We start from the raw sequence: 16,977 nt of genomic DNA, 5'->3' as shown, positions 1-16,977 counted from the left end.
CATTGCTTTTTTTTATATTCTGTCCAATCTTCTGACCTGCCTCCCATCTTTGTGCTTTTTCTTTAAGTTTGATACTATCTTTAACTGTTTTAGTTAACCACAGATGGCGGGTCCCACCCTTGGAATTTTTCTTTCTCGTTGAAATCTAACTGTTCTGTGTATTCTGAAATATCCCCATAAATGTCTGCCACTGCATCTCTGTTCGCCTATTCCTTAACTAATTTGCCAGTTCACTTTAGCGAGCTCTGCTTTCATGCCCTCATAATTGCCCTTATTTAAGTTTAAAATACTAGTCTTGGACCCACTCTTCTCTCCCTCAAACAGAATGTAAAATTCAATCATATTATGATCGCTGCTACCTAGGGGCGCCTTAACTATGAGGTCATTAATTAATCCTATCTCATTGCACAATACCAGGTCTAGTATAGCCTGCTCTCTGGTTGGCTCCAGAACGTATTGTTCCAAGAAACTATCCTGAAAACATTCTATGCACTCCTCATCTAGGCTACCTCTGCTCATCTGATTTTTCCAGTCTATATGTAGGTTAAAATCCCCCATAATTATCGCTGTACCTTTCTCAAAGGCTGCCATTATTTGTTCCTTTATACCCCGTCCTACAGTGTGGTTAATGTTAGGTGGCCTGTACACCACTCCAACAAGTGACTTCTTGCCTTTATGATTTCTCATCTCTTCCCAAACCGCTTCTACATCCTGGTCTCCTGAACTTCGATCATCCCTCTCTATTGTGCTAATACCATCATTAATTAACAGAGCTACCCCTCCACCTTTTCCTAGCTTCCTGTCCTTCCTAAATGCCATGTACCCTTCAATATTCATGTCCCAGTCTATGTGGTCCTGCAGCCACGTCTCTGTAATGGTTATCAGAGTGTACTTATTTATTTCTATTTGCGCTATCAGTTCATCTGTTTTGTTTCAAATGCTACTTGCATTCAGATACAGAGCTTTAGTTTTGTCCTTTTATTATTATTTTTGTAACCTCCATATCCTAACTCATACCAGATCTTGTTCACTGATCATACCCATGCTCACTGACCTACATTGACTCCCATTCTGGCAACACCTCAGTTTGAAAATTCTCCTTATTTGCAAATTCCTCCAAACCTCGCCTATCTCCGTCACCTCCTCCATCCCCACAGTCAAATGAGATCTCTGCATTCCTCCGATTCCGGCCTCTTCTGCACCTCCGATTTCCATCGGTCCACCGCTGGCGGCCGTGTCTTCAGCTGCCTGGGCCCTAAGCTCCGGAATTCCCTCCCTAAACCTCATCACCTCTCTCTCTCTTCCATTAAGACACTCCTTAAAACCGACCTCTTTGACCCAGCTTTATGTCACCTGCCCTAATATCTCCTTATGAGGCTTTCTGTCAAATGTTGTCTGATAACTCTCCTGTGAAGCACCTTGGGATATTAAAGGTGCTATATAAATACAAGTTGTAATGTTTAGTTCATCAGTTATTGGCTCTCTCTGCAGCCAGCTAACTCCCAGTCTGTGTCACAACCAGCTGTGCTGACAGACCAGACACTGCTGACAGACCTGTCACTGCTGACAGACCTGTTTATCACTTATACACAGACTCCAGTCTCGCATCATCCAGCTCAATCTGGCTACTCCGCGGTAAGATACAAACAATAAAAAGATAACTTGCATTTCTCTCGTGCCTTTCACCACTTTAGGACATCCTAATGCACTTTACAATTAATTAAGTACTTTTGAAAGTGTAGTCACTGTTGTAATGTTGGAAAAGCAGCAGCCAACTTGCGCACAGCAAGGTCCCACAAACAGCAATGTGATAAAGACCAGATAATCTGTTTAAGTACTATTGGTTGAGGGATAAATATTGGCCTCAGGACACTGGAAGAACTCACCCTGCTCTTTTTCAAAACAGTGTTTCTGGGGTCTTTTACATCCATGAGAGGGCAGAGGGGGCCTAGGTTCAAGGTCTCATCTGAAAGACACACCTTTGACGTGCAGTACTCCCTCGGGGCTAAAGTGTGGTGAGTTGAAGAGACTTAGCAGTTGGCAGGAAAAAAGACAGAAGTGCAAGGGGAGAGCCAACTGTGTTACAGCCCCGACAACCAATTTTATCTCTAGCACCTGTCGAAGAGCCTGTCACTCTAGAATTCGCCTTTATAGCCACTCCAGGCGCTGCTTCACAAACCACTGACCACCTCCAGGCGCTTACCCATTGTCTCTCGAGATAATGAGGCCAAAGAAGAACTCCCTCAGCACTGACCCTCCGACAGTGCAGCACTCCCTCAGTACTGACCCTCCGACAGTGCGGCACTCACTCAGCACTGACCCTCCGACAGTGCGGCACTCACTCAGCACTGACCCTCCGACAGTGCAGCACTCACTCAGCACTGACCCTCCGACAGTGCAGCACTCACTCAGCACTGACCCTCCAGCAAGGCAATGTTCCCTCAGGACTGACCCTCCGACAGTGCTGCACTCACTCAGTACTGACCCTCCGACAGTGCGGCGCTCCCTCAGTACTGACCCTCCGACAGCGCAGCACTCCCTTAGTAATGCACTGGGAGTGTCGGCCTGGATTATGTTCAAGTCTCTGGAGATACAGCATTTGGAAAAAATAAAACTTTTTAAGTAGAAGTAAGTCCCAGTGATCACTCACCTCAAGTATGGAGGCCCTGATTCCAATTGTATGTTATCAAGTTTTTCAACTTACTGCTGTAGGCACACGCAGACAGCCGAGTGTCACCTGGATCAGGCTTCACAAACACACATCCTGCCGCTAACTCTATGTAAAGCAGACAACGCCTGAGGTAAAAGACAACAGCTACACACAACCAGCACTGATCTCCACGCCCAGAAGCTGTGTGCACATTAACACGCACAGAGGAAGAAAGCACAGTCAACAACACATTGGGGCAAACACTTCAAAGATTCAGCTGCTCCACTATCTTTCTGAAACACTGCTTTAAATAGCAGTTGGTGAGGCTGCTGTGCACCCAGCCCGACACAGCACTGACCCATACCTCATTCCCACTCTGTACTGAATTAGCAAAGCAGGAGGAAAAACTGTCCCTGGACTGGGGAGGGGCAAAATGAGTCTTCCTGCTCCTCATTGCTATCCAGTGGCATGCTTCCTGACAGGAATCAATGAGAACTGAATTGTGCTCAGCTGCGACGCACCTTGTAGTTAAATGGCCTACGTCAAAGTGTAGGCTCAGATACCACAGGATGGCCAGTGCCTGTGGAAACAGTATCCTGGCAAGGCACGGATTCTTCATTCTTTTTACATTCAACAGCATCTCTGCTCCCGAAAGCTGCACCCTCACTCCACATTCGTCAAACAGCATTCCCACCCACTTTCCACAGCCCAGGAGATTTGAGGCCTCATTTTCTCTCCTGACAAGGAGGTCGGGGCGCTGTGGTTTATAAATAGAATAACAGATACCCAGGAGTGAGTTACAGACTGGAATCCAATCGAGGGGTTCGGGAGGTTTACATATAGAATAACAGATACCTGGGAGTGAGTTACAGACTGGAATCTAATCGAGGGGTTCGGGGTGGTTTAAATACAGAATAACAGATACCCGGGAGTGAATTGCAGACTGGAATCTAATCGAGGGGTTCGGGTGATTTATATATAGAATAACAGATACCAGGGAGTGAGTTACAGACTGGAATCTAATCGAGGGGTTCGGGTCGTTTCTATATAGAACAACAGATACCCGGGAGTGAGTTACAGGCTGGAATCTGATCGAGGGGTTGGGGGGGTTTATCTACAGAATAACAGACACCTTGGAGTGAGTTGCAGGATGGAATCTAATCAAGGGGTTCGGGGTGGTTTATATATAGAATAACAGACACCTTGGAGTGAGTTACAGACTGAAATCTAATCGAGGGGTTCGGATGGTTTATATATAGAATAACAGATATCCGGGAGTGAGTTACAGACTGGAATCTAATCGAGGGATTCGGGTGGTTTATATATAGAATAACACTTACCCAGGAGTGAGTTACAGACTGGAATCTAATCGAGGGATTCGGGTGGTTTATATATAGAATAACACATACCCAGGAGTGAGTTACAGACTGGAATCTAATCGAGGGATTCGGGTGGTTTATATATAGAATAACACATACCCAGGAGTGAATTACAGACTGGAATCTAATCGAGGGGTGCAGGGTGGTTTAGAGATAGAATAACAGATACCCGAGAGTGAGTTACAGACTGGAATCTAATCGAGGGGTTCGGGTGGTTTATGTATCGAATAACAGATACCCGGGAGTGAGTTACAGACTGGAATCTAATCGAGGGGTTCGGGTGGTTTATATATAGAATAACAGATACCAGGGAGTGAGTTACAGACTGGAATCTAATCGAGGGGTTCGGGTCGTTTCTATATAAAATAACAGATACCCGGGAGTGAATTGCAGACTGGAATCTAATCGAGGGGTGCAGGGTGGTTTAGAGATAGAACAACAGATACCCGAGAGTGAGTTAGAGACTGGAATCTAATCGAGGGGTTCGGGTGGTTTATGTATAGAATAACAGATACCAAAGACTGACTTACTGACTGGAATCTAATCGAGGTGTTCGGGTCGTTTCTATATAGAAAAACATATACCCGGGAGAGAGTGACAGACTGGAATCTAGTAGAGGGGTTCGGGTGGTTTATATATAGAATAACAGATACCCGGGAGTGAGTTACAGACTGGAATCTAATCGAAGGGTTCGGGTGGTTTATATATAGAATAACAGATACTCGCGAGTGAGTTACTGACTGGAATCTAATCGAGGGGCTCGGGGGGTTTATATATAGAATAACAGATACCCGGGAGTGAGTTACAGACTGGAATCCAATCGAGGGGTTCGGGTGGTTTATATATAAAATAACAGATACCCGGGAGTGAGTTACAGACTGGAATCTAATCGAAGGGTTCGGGTGGTTTATATAGAGAATAACAGATACCCAGGAGTGAGTTACTGACTGGAATCTAATCGAGGGGTTCGGGTCGTTTCCATATAGAATAACAGATACCCGGGAGTGAGTTACAGACTGGAATCTAATCGAGGGGTTCGGGTGGTTTATATATAGAATAACAGATACCAGGGGGTGAGTTACAGACTGGAATCTAATCGAGGGGTTCGGGTCGTTTCCATATAGAATAACAGATACCCGGGAGTGAGTTACAGACTGGAATCTAATCGAAGGGTTCGGGTGGTTTATATATAGAATAACAGATACCCGGGAGTGAGTTACAGACTGGAATCTAATCGAAGGGTTCGGGTGGTTTATATATACAATAACAGATACCCGGGAGTGAGTTACAGGCTGGAATCTGATCGAGGGGTTGGGAGGGTTTATCTACAGAATAACAGACACCTTGGAGTGAGTTGCAGGATGGAATCTAATCAAGGGGTTCGGGGTGGTTTATATATAGAATAACAGATATCCGGGAGTGAGTTACAGACTGGAATCGAATCAAGGGGTTCGGGGTGGTTTATATATAGAATAACAGATATCCGGGAGTGAGTTACAGACTGGAATCTAATCGAGGGGTTCGTGGTGGTTTATATATAGAATAACAGATACCAGGGAGTGAGTTACAGACTGGAATCTAATCGAGGGGTTTGGGTGGTTTATATATACAATAACAGATACACGGGAGTGAGTTACAGACTGGAATCTAATCGAGGGGTTCGGGTGGTTTATATATAGAATAACAGATACCAGGGAGTGAATTACAGACTGGAATCTAATCGAGGGGTGCAGGGTGGTTTAGAGATAGAATAACAGATACCCGAGAGTGAGTTACAGACTGGAATCTAATCGAGGGGTTCGGGTGGTTTATGTATAGAATAACAGATACCCGGGAGTGAATTACAGACTGGAATCTAATCGAGGGGTTCGGGAGGTTTATAGATAGAATAACAGATACCTGGGAGAGAGTTACAGACTGGAATCTAATCGAGGGGTTTGGGTGGTTTATATATACAATAACAGATACCAGGGAGTGAGTTACAGACTGGAATCTAATCGAGGGGTTTGGGTGGTTTATATATACAATAACAGATACACGGGAGTGAGTTACAGACTGGAATCTAATCGAGGGGTTCGGGTGGTTTATATATAGAATAACAGATACACGGGAGTGAATTACAGACTGGAATCTAATCGAGGGGTGCAGGGTGGTTTAGAGATAGAATAACAGATACCCGAGAGTGAGTTACAGACTGGAATCTAATCGAGGGGTTCGGGTGGTTTATGTATAGAATAACAGATACCCGGGAGTGAATTACAGACTGGAATCTAATCGAGGGGTTCGGGTGGTTTATATATAGAATAACAGATACCAAAGACTGACTTACTGACTGGAATCTAATCGAGAGGTTCGGCTCATTTCTATATACAATAACAGATACCAGGGAGTGAATTACAGACTGGAATCTAATCGAGGGGTTCGGGTGGTTTATATATAGAATAACAGTAACCAGGGAGTGAATTACAGACTGGAATCTAATCGAGGGGTTCGGGTGGTTTATATATAGAATAACAGTAACCAGGGAGTGAATTACAGACTGGAATCTAATCGAGGGGCGCAGGGTGGTTTATATATAGAATAACAGATACCCGGGAGAGAGTTACAGACTGGAATCTAGTAGAGGGGTTCGGGTGGTTTATATATAGAATAACAGATACCAGGGAGTGAGTTACAGACTGGAATCTAATCGAGGGGTTCGGGTGGTTTATATATACAATAACAGATACCAGGGAGTGAGTTGCAGACTGGAATCTAATCGAGGGGTTCGGGTGGTTTATATATAGAATAACAGATACCCGGGATTGAGTTACAGGCAAGAATCTAATTGAGGGGTTCGGGTGGTTTATATATGGAATAACAGATACCCGGGAGTGGGTTACAGACTGCAATCTAATCGAGGGGTTCGGGTGGTTTATCTATAGAATAACAGATACCCGGAGTGAGTTACAGACTGCAATCTAATCGAGGGGTTCGGGTGGTTTATAAAGAGAACAACAGATACCCGGGAGTGAGTTACAGACTGGAATCTAATCGAGGGGTTCGGGGGGTTTATATATAGAATAACAGATACCTGGGAGTGAGTTACAGACTGGAATCTAATCAAGGGTTCGGGGGGTTTATATATAGAATAACAGATACCTGGGAGTGAGTTACAGACTGGAATCTAATCAAGGGTTCGGGGGGTTTATATATAGAATAACAGATACCTGGGAGTGAGTTACAGACTGGAATCTGATCGAGGGGTTCGGGGGGGGGTTTATATACAGAATAACAGATACCCAGGAGTGAGTTACAGACTGGAATCTAATCAACGGTTCGGGGGGTTTATATACAGAATAACAGATACCAGGGAGTGAGTTACAGACTGGAATCTGATCGAGGGGTTCGGGGTGGTTTATATATAGAATAACAGATACCTGGGAGTGAGTTACAGACTGGAATCTAATCAAGGGGTTCGGGTGGTTTATATATAGAATAACAGATACCCGGGAGTGAGTTACAGACTGGAATCTAATCGAGGGGTTCGGGGGGTTTATATATAGAATAACAGATACCCGGGAGTGAGTTACAGACTGGAATCTAATCGAGGGGTTCGCGTGGTTTATATACAGAATAACAGATACCCAGGAGTGTGTTACAGACTGGAATCTGATCGAGGGGTTCGGGGGGTTTATATATAGAATAACAGATACCCGGGAGTGAGTTACAGACTGGAATCTAATCGAGGGGTTCGCGTGGTTTATATACAGAATAACAGATACCCAGGAGTGTGTTACAGACTGGAATCTGATCGAGGGGTTCGGGGGGTTTATATATAGAATAACAGATACCCGGGAGTGAATTACAGGCTGGAATCTAATCAAGGGTTCGGGGGGTTTATATATAGAATAACAGATACCTGGGAGTGAGTTACAGACTGGAATCGAATCAAGGGGTTCGGGGTGGTTTATATATAGAATAACAGATATCCGGGAGTGAGTTACAGACTGGAATCTAATCGAGGGGTTCGTGGTGGTTTATATATAGAATAACAGATACCAGGGAGTGAGTTACAGACTGGAATCTAATCGAGGGGTTCGGGTGGTTTATATATACAATAACAGATACACGGGAGTGAGTTACAGACTGGAATCTAATCGAGGGGTTCGGGCGGTTTATATATAGAATAACAGATACCAGGGAGTGAATTACAGACTGGAATCTAATCGAGGGGTGCAGGGTGGTTTAGAGATAGAATAACAGATACCCGAGAGTGAGTTACAGACTGGAATCTAATCGAGGGGTTCGGGTGGTTTATGTATAGAATAACAGATACCCGGGAGTGAATTACAGACTGGAATCTAATCGAGGGGTTCGGGAGGTTTATAGATAGAATAACAGATACCTGGGAGAGAGTTACAGACTGGAATCTAATCGAGGGGTTTGGGTGGTTTATATATACAATAACAGATACCAGGGAGTGAGTTACAGACTGGAATCTAATCGAGGGGTTTGGGTGGTTTATATATACAATAACAGATACACGGGAGTGAGTTACAGACTGGAATCTAATCGAGGGGTTCGGGTGGTTTATATATAGAATAACAGATACACGGGAGTGAATTACAGACTGGAATCTAATCGAGGGGTGCAGGGTGGTTTAGAGATAGAATAACAGATACCCGAGAGTGAGTTACAGACTGGAATCTAATCGAGGGGTTCGGGTGGTTTATGTATAGAATAACAGATACCCGGGAGTGAATTACAGACTGGAATCTAATCGAGGGGTTCGGGTGGTTTATATATAGAATAACAGATACCAAAGACTGACTTACTGACTGGAATCTAATCGAGAGGTTCGGCTCATTTCTATATACAATAACAGATACCAGGGAGTGAATTACAGACTGGAATCTAATCGAGGGGTTCGGGTGGTTTATATATAGAATAACAGTAACCAGGGAGTGAATTACAGACTGGAATCTAGTAGAGGGGTTCGGGGGGTTTATATATCGAATAACAGTAACCAGGGAGTGAATTACAGACTGGAATCTAGTAGAGGGGTTCGGGTGGTTTATATATAGAACAACAGATACCAGGGAGTGAGTTACAGACTGGAATCTAATCGAGGGGTTCGGGTGGTTTATATATAGAATAACAGATACCCGGGAGTGAATTACAGACTGGAATCTAATCGAGGGGTTCGGGGTGGTTTATGTATAGAATAACAGATACCAGGGAGTGAGTTACAGACTGGAATCTAATCGAGGGGTTCGGGTGGTTTATATATAGAATAACAGATACCCGGGAGTGAGTTACAGACTGGAATCTAATCGAGGGGTTCGGGTGGTTTATATATAGAATAACAGATACCCGGGAGTGAATTACAGACTGGAATCTAATCGAGGGGTTCGGGTGGTTTCTATATAGAATAACAGATACCCGGGAGTGAGTTACAGACTGGAATCTAATCGAGGAGTTCGGGTGTTTTATATATAGAATAACAGATACCCGGGAGTGAGTTACAGACTGGAATCTAATCGAGAGGTTCGGCTCGTTTCTATATACAATAACAGATACCAGGGAGTGAATTACAGACTGGAATCTAATCGAGGGGTTCGGTTGGTTTATATATAGAATAACAGTAACCAGGGAGTGAATTACAGACTGGAATCGAATCGAGGGGTTCGGGTGGTTAATATATAGAATAACAGATACCCGAGAGTGAGTTACAGACTGGAATCTAATCGAGGGGTTCGGTTTGGTTTATATATAGAATAACAGATACCCGGGAGTGAATTACAGACTGGAATCTAATCGAGGGGTTCGGGGTGGTTTATATATAGAATAACAGATACCTGGGAGTGAGTTACAGGCAAGAATCTAATTGAGGGATTCGGGTGGTTTATATATACAATAACAGATACCCGGGATTGAGTTACAGGCAAGAATCTAATTGAGGGGTTCGGGAGGTTGAAATATGGAATAACAGATACCCGGGAGTGGGTGACAGACTGCAATCTGATGGAGGGGTTCGGGTGGTTTATCTATAGAATAACAGATACCCGGAGTGAGTTACAGACTGGAATCTAATCGAGGGGTTCGGGTGGTTTATAAAGAGAACAACAGATACCCGGGAGTGAGTTACAGACTGGAATCTAATCGAGGGGTTCGGGGGGTTTATATATAGAATAACAGGTACCCGGGAGTGAGTTACAGACTGGAATCTAATCGAAGGGTTCGGGGTGGTTTATATATAGAATAACAGATACCCGGGATTGAGTTACAGGCTGGAATCTAATCGAGGGGTTCGGGTGGTTTATATATAGAATAACAGATACCCGGGATTGAGTTACAGGCTGGAATCTAATCGAGGGGTTCGGGTGGTTTATATATAGAATAACAGATACCAGGGAGTGAATTACAGACTGGAATCTAATCGAGGGGTTCGGGTGGTTTATATATAGAATAACAGATACCCGGGAGTGAGTTACAGACTGGAATCTAATTGAGGGGTTCGGGGTGGTTTATATATAGAATAACAGATACCAGGGAGTGAATTACAGACTGGAATCTAATCGAGGGGTTCGGGGTGGTTTATATACAGAATAACAGATACCCGGGAGTGAGTTACAGACTGGAATCTAATTGAGGGGTTCGGGGTGGTTTATATATAGAATAACAGATACCAGGGAGTGAATTACAGACTGGAATCTAATCGAGGGGTTCGGGGTGGTTTATATACAGAATAACAGATACCAGGGAGTGAGTTACAGACTGGAATCTAATCGAGCGGTTCAGGGGGGTTTATATATAGAATAACAGATACCCGGGAGTGAGTTACAGACTGGAATCTAATCGAGCAGTTCGGGTGGTTTATATATAGAATAACAGATACCCGGGAGTGAGTTACAGACTGGAATCTAATCGAGGAGTTCGGGTGGTTTATATATAGAATAACAGATACCCGGGAGTGAGTTACAGACTGGAATCTAATCGACGGGTTCAGGGGTGTTTTATATATAGAATAACAGATACCAGGGAGTAAGTTACAGACTGGAATCTAATCAAGGGGTTTGGGTGGTTTATATATAGAATAACACATACCCACGAGTGAGTTACAGACTGGACTCTAATCGAGGGGTTCGGGGGGTTTATCTGCAGACTAACAGATACCCAGGAGTGAGTTACAGACTGGAATCTAATCGAGGGGTTCGGGGGGTTTATATATAGAATAACAGATACCTGGGAGTGAGTTACAGACTGGAATCTAATCGAGGGGTTCGGGTGGTTTATATATGGAATAACAGATACCCGGGAGTGAGTTACAGACTGGAATCTAATCGAGGGGTTCGGGTGGTTTATATATAGAATAACAGATACCCGGGAGTGAGTTACAGACTGGAATCTAATCGAGGGGTTCGGGTGGTTTATATATAGAATAACAGATACCCGGGAGTGAGTTACAGACTGGAATCTAATCGAGGAGTTCGGGTGGTTTATATATAGAATAACAGATACCCGGGAGTGAGTTACAGACTGGAATCTAATCGACGGGTTCAGGGGTGTTTTATATATAGAATAACAGATACCAGGGAGTAAGTTACAGACTGGAATCTAATCAAGGGGTTCGGGTGGTTTATATATAGAATAACAGATACCCAGGAGTGAGTTACAGGCTGGAATCTGATCGAGCGGTTCAGGGGGGTTTATATATAGAATAACAGATACCCGGGAGTGAGTTACAGACTGGAATCTAATCGAGGGGTTCGGGGGGTTTATCTGCAGACTAACAGATACCCAGGAGTGAGTTACAGACTGGAATCTAATCGAGGGGTTCGGGGGGTTTATATATAGAATAACAGATACCTGGGAGTGAGTTACAGACTGGAATCTAATCGAGGGGTTCGGGTGGTTTATATATGGAATAACAGATACCCGGGAGTGAGTTACAGACTGGAATCTAATCGAGGGGTTCGGGTGGTTTATATATAGAATAACAGATACCCGGGAGTGAGTTACAGACTGGAATCTAATCGAGGGGTTCGGGTGGTTTATATATAGAATAACAGATACCCGGGAGTGAGTTACAGACTGGAATCTAATCGAGGAGTTCGGGTGGTTTATATATAGAATAACAGATACCCGGGAGTGAGTTACAGACTGGAATCTAATCGACGGGTTCAGGGGTGTTTTATATATAGAATAACAGATACCAGGGAGTAAGTTACAGACTGGAATCTAATCAAGGGGTTCGGGTGGTTTATATATAGAATAACAGATACCCGGGAGTGAGTTACAGACCGGAATCTAATCGAGGGGTTCGGGGGGTTTATATATAGAATAACAGATACCTGGGAGTGAGTTACAGACCGGAATCTAATCGAGGGGTTCGGGGGATTTATATATAGAATAACACATACCCACAAGTGAGTTACAGACTGGACTCTAATCGAGGGGTTCGGGGGGTTTATCTGCAGACTAACAGATACCCAGGAGTGAGTTACAGGCTGGAATCTAATCGACGGGTTCAGGGGTGTTTTATATATAGAATAACAGATACCCAGGAGTGAGTTACATGCTGGAATCTAATCAAGGGTTCGGGGGGTTTAGATATAGAATAACAAATACCTGGGAGTGAGTTACAGACTGGAATCTGATCGAGGGGTTCGGGGGGGGGTTTACATACAGAATAACAGATACCCAGGAGTGAGTTACAGACTGGAATCTGATCGAGGAGTTCGGGTGGTTTATATATAGAATAACAGGTACACGGGAGTGAGTTACAGACTGGAATCTAATCGACGGGTTCAGGGGTGTTTTATATATAGAATAACAGATACCAGGGAGTAAGTTACAGACTGGAATCTAATCAAGGGGTTCGGGTGGTTTATATATAGAATAACAGATACCCGGGAGTGAGTTACAGACTGGAATCTAATCAAGGGGTTCGGGTGGTTTATATATAGAATAACAGATACCCAGGAGTGAGTTACAGACTGGAATCTGATCGAGGGGTTCGGGGGGTTTATATATAGAATAACAGATACCTGGGAGTGAGTTACAGACTGGAATCTAATCAAGGGTTCGGGGGGTTTATATATAGAATAACAGATACCTGGGAGTGAGTTACAGACTGGAATCTAATCAAGGGTTCGGGGGGTTTATATATAGAATAACAGATACCTGGGAGTGAGTTACAGACTGGAATCTAATCAAGGGTTCGGGGGGTTTATATATAGAATAACAGATACCTGGGAGTGAGTTACAGACTGGAATCTGATCGAGGGGTTCGGGGGGGGGTTTATATACAGAATAACAGATACCCAGGAGTGAGTTACAGACTGGAATCTAATCAAGGGTTCGGGGGGTTTATATATAGAATAACAGATACCTGGGAGTGAGTTACAGACTGGAATCTAATCAAGGGGTTCGGGTGGTTTATATATAGAATAACAGATACCCGGGAGTGAGTTACAGACTGGAATCTAATCGAGGGGTTCGCGTGGTTTATATACAGAATAACAGATACCCAGGAGTGTGTTACAGACTGGAATCTGATCGAGGGGTTCGGGGGGTTTATATATAGAATAACAGATACCTGGGAGTGAGTTACAGACTGGAATCTGATCGAGGGGTTCGGGTGGTTTATATATACAATAACAGATACCCGGGAGTGAGTTACAGACTGGAATCTAATCGAGGGGTTCGGGTGGTTTATATATAGAATAACAGATACCCGGGAGTGAGTTACAGACTGGAATCTAATCGACGGGTTCGGGTGGTATTTATGTAGAATAACAGATACCTGGGAGTAAGTTACAGACTGGAATCTAATCGAGGGGTTGGGGTGGTTTATATATACAATAACAGATACCCGAGAGTGAGTTACTGACTGGAATCTAATCGACGGGTTCGGGTGGTATTTATGTAGAATAACAGATACCAGGGAGTAAGTTACAGACTGGAATCTAATCGAGGGGTTGGGGTGGTTTATATATAGAATAACAGATACCCGGGAGTGAGTTACAGACTGGAATCTAATTGAGGGGTTCGGGGTGGTTTATATATAGAATAACAGATACCTGGGAGTGAGTTACAGACTGGAATCTAATCGAGGGGTTCGGGTCGTTTCTATATGGAATAACAGATACCCGGGAGTGAATTGCAGACTGGAATCTAATCGAGGGGTTCGGGTGGTTTCTATATAGAATAACAGATACCCGGGAGTGAATTACAGACTGGAATCTAATCGAGGAGTTCGGGACGTTTCTGTATACAATAACAGATACCCGGGAGTGAGTTACAGACTGGAATCTAATCGATGGGTTCGGGTCGTTTCTATATAGAATAACAGATACCCGGGAGTGAGATACAGACTGGAATCTAATCGAGGAGTTCGGGACGTTTCTATATAGAATAAAAGATACCCGGGAGTGAGTTACAGACTGGAATCTAATCGATGGGTTCGGGTCGTTTCTATATAGAATAACAGATACCCGGGAGTGAATTACAGACTGGAATCTAATCGAGGAGTTCGGGTGGTTTATATATAGAATAACAGATTCCAGGGAGTGAATTACAGACTAGAATCTAATCGAGGGGTTCGGGTGGTTTATATATAGAATAACAGATTCCAGGGAGTGAATTACAGACTAGAATCTAATCGAGGGGTTCGGGTGGTTTATATATAGAATAACAGATACCCGAGAGTGAGTTACAGACTGGAATCTAATTGAGGGGTTCGGGTGGTTTATATATAGAATAACAGATACCCGAGAGTGAGTTACAGACTGGAATCTAATCGAGGTGTTCGGGTGGTTTATATATAGAATAACAGATACCCGGGAGTTAATTACAGACTGGAATCTAATCGAGGGGTGCAGGGTGGTTTATATGTAGAATAACAGATACCCGGGAGTGAGTTACAGACTGGAATCTAATTGAGGGGTTCGGTGTTTTATATATAGAATAACAGATACCCAGGATTGAGTTAAAGACTGGAATCTAATCGAGAGGTTCGGGTCGTTTCTTTATACAATAACAGATACCAGGGAGTGAATTACAGACAGGAATATAATCGACGGGTTCGGGTGGTATTTATGTAGAATAACAGATACCAGGGAGTAAGTTACAGACTGGAATCTAATCGAGGGGTTCGGGTGGTTTATATATAGAATAACAGATACCCGGGAGTGAGTTACAGACTGGAATCTAATCGAGGGGTTGGGGTGGTTTATATATAGAATAACAGATACCCGGGAGTGAATTACAGACTGGAATCTAATCATGGAGTTCGGGACGTTTCTATATAGAATAACAGATACCCGGGAGTGAGTTACAGACTGGAATCTAATTGAGGGGTTCGGGGTGGTTTATATATACAATAACAGATACCCGGGAGTGAGTGACAGACTGGAATCTAATCGAGGGGTTCGGGTGGTATTTATATAGAATAACAGATCCCCGGGAGTGAGTGACAGACTGGAATCTAATCGAGGGGTTCGGGTGGTTTATATACAGAATAACAAATACCAGGGAGTGAGTTACAGACTGGAATCTAATCGAGGGGTTCGGGTGGTATTTATATAGAATAACAGATACCCGGGAGTGAGTTACAGACTGGAATCTAATCGACGGGTTCGGGTGGTATTTATGTAGAATAACAGATACCAGGGAGTGAATTACAGACTGGAATCTAATCGAGGGGTGCAGGGTGGTTTATATATAGAATAACAGATACCAGGGAGTAAGTTACAGACTGGAATCTAATCGAGGGGTTGGGGTGGTTTATATGTAGAATAACAGATACCCGGGAGTGAGTTACAGACTGGAATCTAATTGAGGGGTTCGGGGTGGTTTATATATAGAATAACAGATACCAGGGAGTGAGTTACAGACTGGAATCTAATCGAGGGGTTCGGGTGGTATTTATATAGAATAACAGATTCCAGGGAGTGAATTACAGACTAGAATCTAATCGAGGGGTTCGGGTGGTTTATATATAGAATAACAGATACCAGGGAGTGAGTTACAGACTGGAATCTAATCGAGGGGTTCGGGTCGTTTATATATAGAATAACAGATACCTGGGAGTTAATTACAGACTGGAATCTAATCGAGGGGTTCGGGTGGTTTATATATAGAATAACAGATACCCGAGAGTGAGTTACAGACTGGAATCTAATCGATGGGGTTCGGGTGGTTTATATATAGAATAACAGATACCCGGGAGTGAGTTACAGACTGGAATCTAATTGAGGGGTTCGGTGTTTTATATATAGAATAACAGATACCCAGGATTGAGTTACAGACTGGAATCTAATCGAGAGGTTCGGGTCGTTTCTTTATACAATAACAGATACCAGGGAGTGAATTACAGACTGGAATCGAATCGAGGGGTGCAGGGTGGTTTATATATAGAATAACAGATACCCGGAGTGAGTTGCAGACTGGAATCTAATCGAGAGGTTCGGGTCGTTTCTTTATACAATAACAGATACCAGGGAGTGAATTACAGACTGGAATCTAATCGAGGGGTTCGGGTGGTTTATATATAGAATAACAGTAACCAGGGAGTGAATTACAGACTGGAATCTAATCGAGGGGTGCAGGGTGGTTTATATATAGAATAACAGATACCCGAGAGTGAGTTACAGACTGGAATCTAATTGAGGGGTTCGGTGTTTTATATATAGAATAACAGATACCCAGGATTGAGTTACAGACTGGAATCTAATCGAGAGGTTCGGATCGTTTCTTTATACAATAACAGATACCAGGGAGTGAATTACAGACTGGAATCGAATCGAGGGGTGCAGGGTGGTTTATATATAGAATAACAGATACCCGGAGTGAGTTGCAGACTGGAATCTAATCGAGAGGTTCGGGTCGTTTCTTTATACAATAACAGATACCAGGGAGTGAATTACAGACTGGAATCTAATCGAGGGGTTCGGGTGGTTT

At 43.5% G+C, this 16,977-nt stretch overlaps 1 protein-coding gene across 3 annotated transcripts in view; it reads right to left on the bottom strand.

Moving 5' to 3' along the window:
• The window catches only part of LOC137356992 (secretory carrier-associated membrane protein 3-like), a 69,178-nt gene that overhangs the window by 32,021 nt on the left and 20,180 nt on the right, over positions 1–16,977 (bottom strand). Inside the window, exon 1 of one of the 3 annotated variants that reach the window (XM_068022918.1) lies at positions 2,651–2,731. The exons of 1 other annotated variant lie outside the window; for it this stretch is intronic. The gene's annotated coding sequence lies outside the window, so the exon portion shown is untranslated. Of the gene's footprint in view, positions 1–2,203; positions 2,275–2,650; positions 2,732–16,977 lie in introns of those variants that run through there. One more of the 3 variants, XM_068022919.1, reaches the window with a different exon arrangement.

Source organism: Heterodontus francisci, chromosome 46, assembly GCF_036365525.1.
Source record: "Heterodontus francisci isolate sHetFra1 chromosome 46, sHetFra1.hap1, whole genome shotgun sequence".
In the NCBI taxonomy this organism is placed as follows: domain Eukaryota; kingdom Metazoa; phylum Chordata; class Chondrichthyes; order Heterodontiformes; family Heterodontidae; genus Heterodontus; species Heterodontus francisci.
Note: the sequence above shows the minus strand (reverse complement) of the source record. Positions and strands in the feature narration are given on the sequence as shown.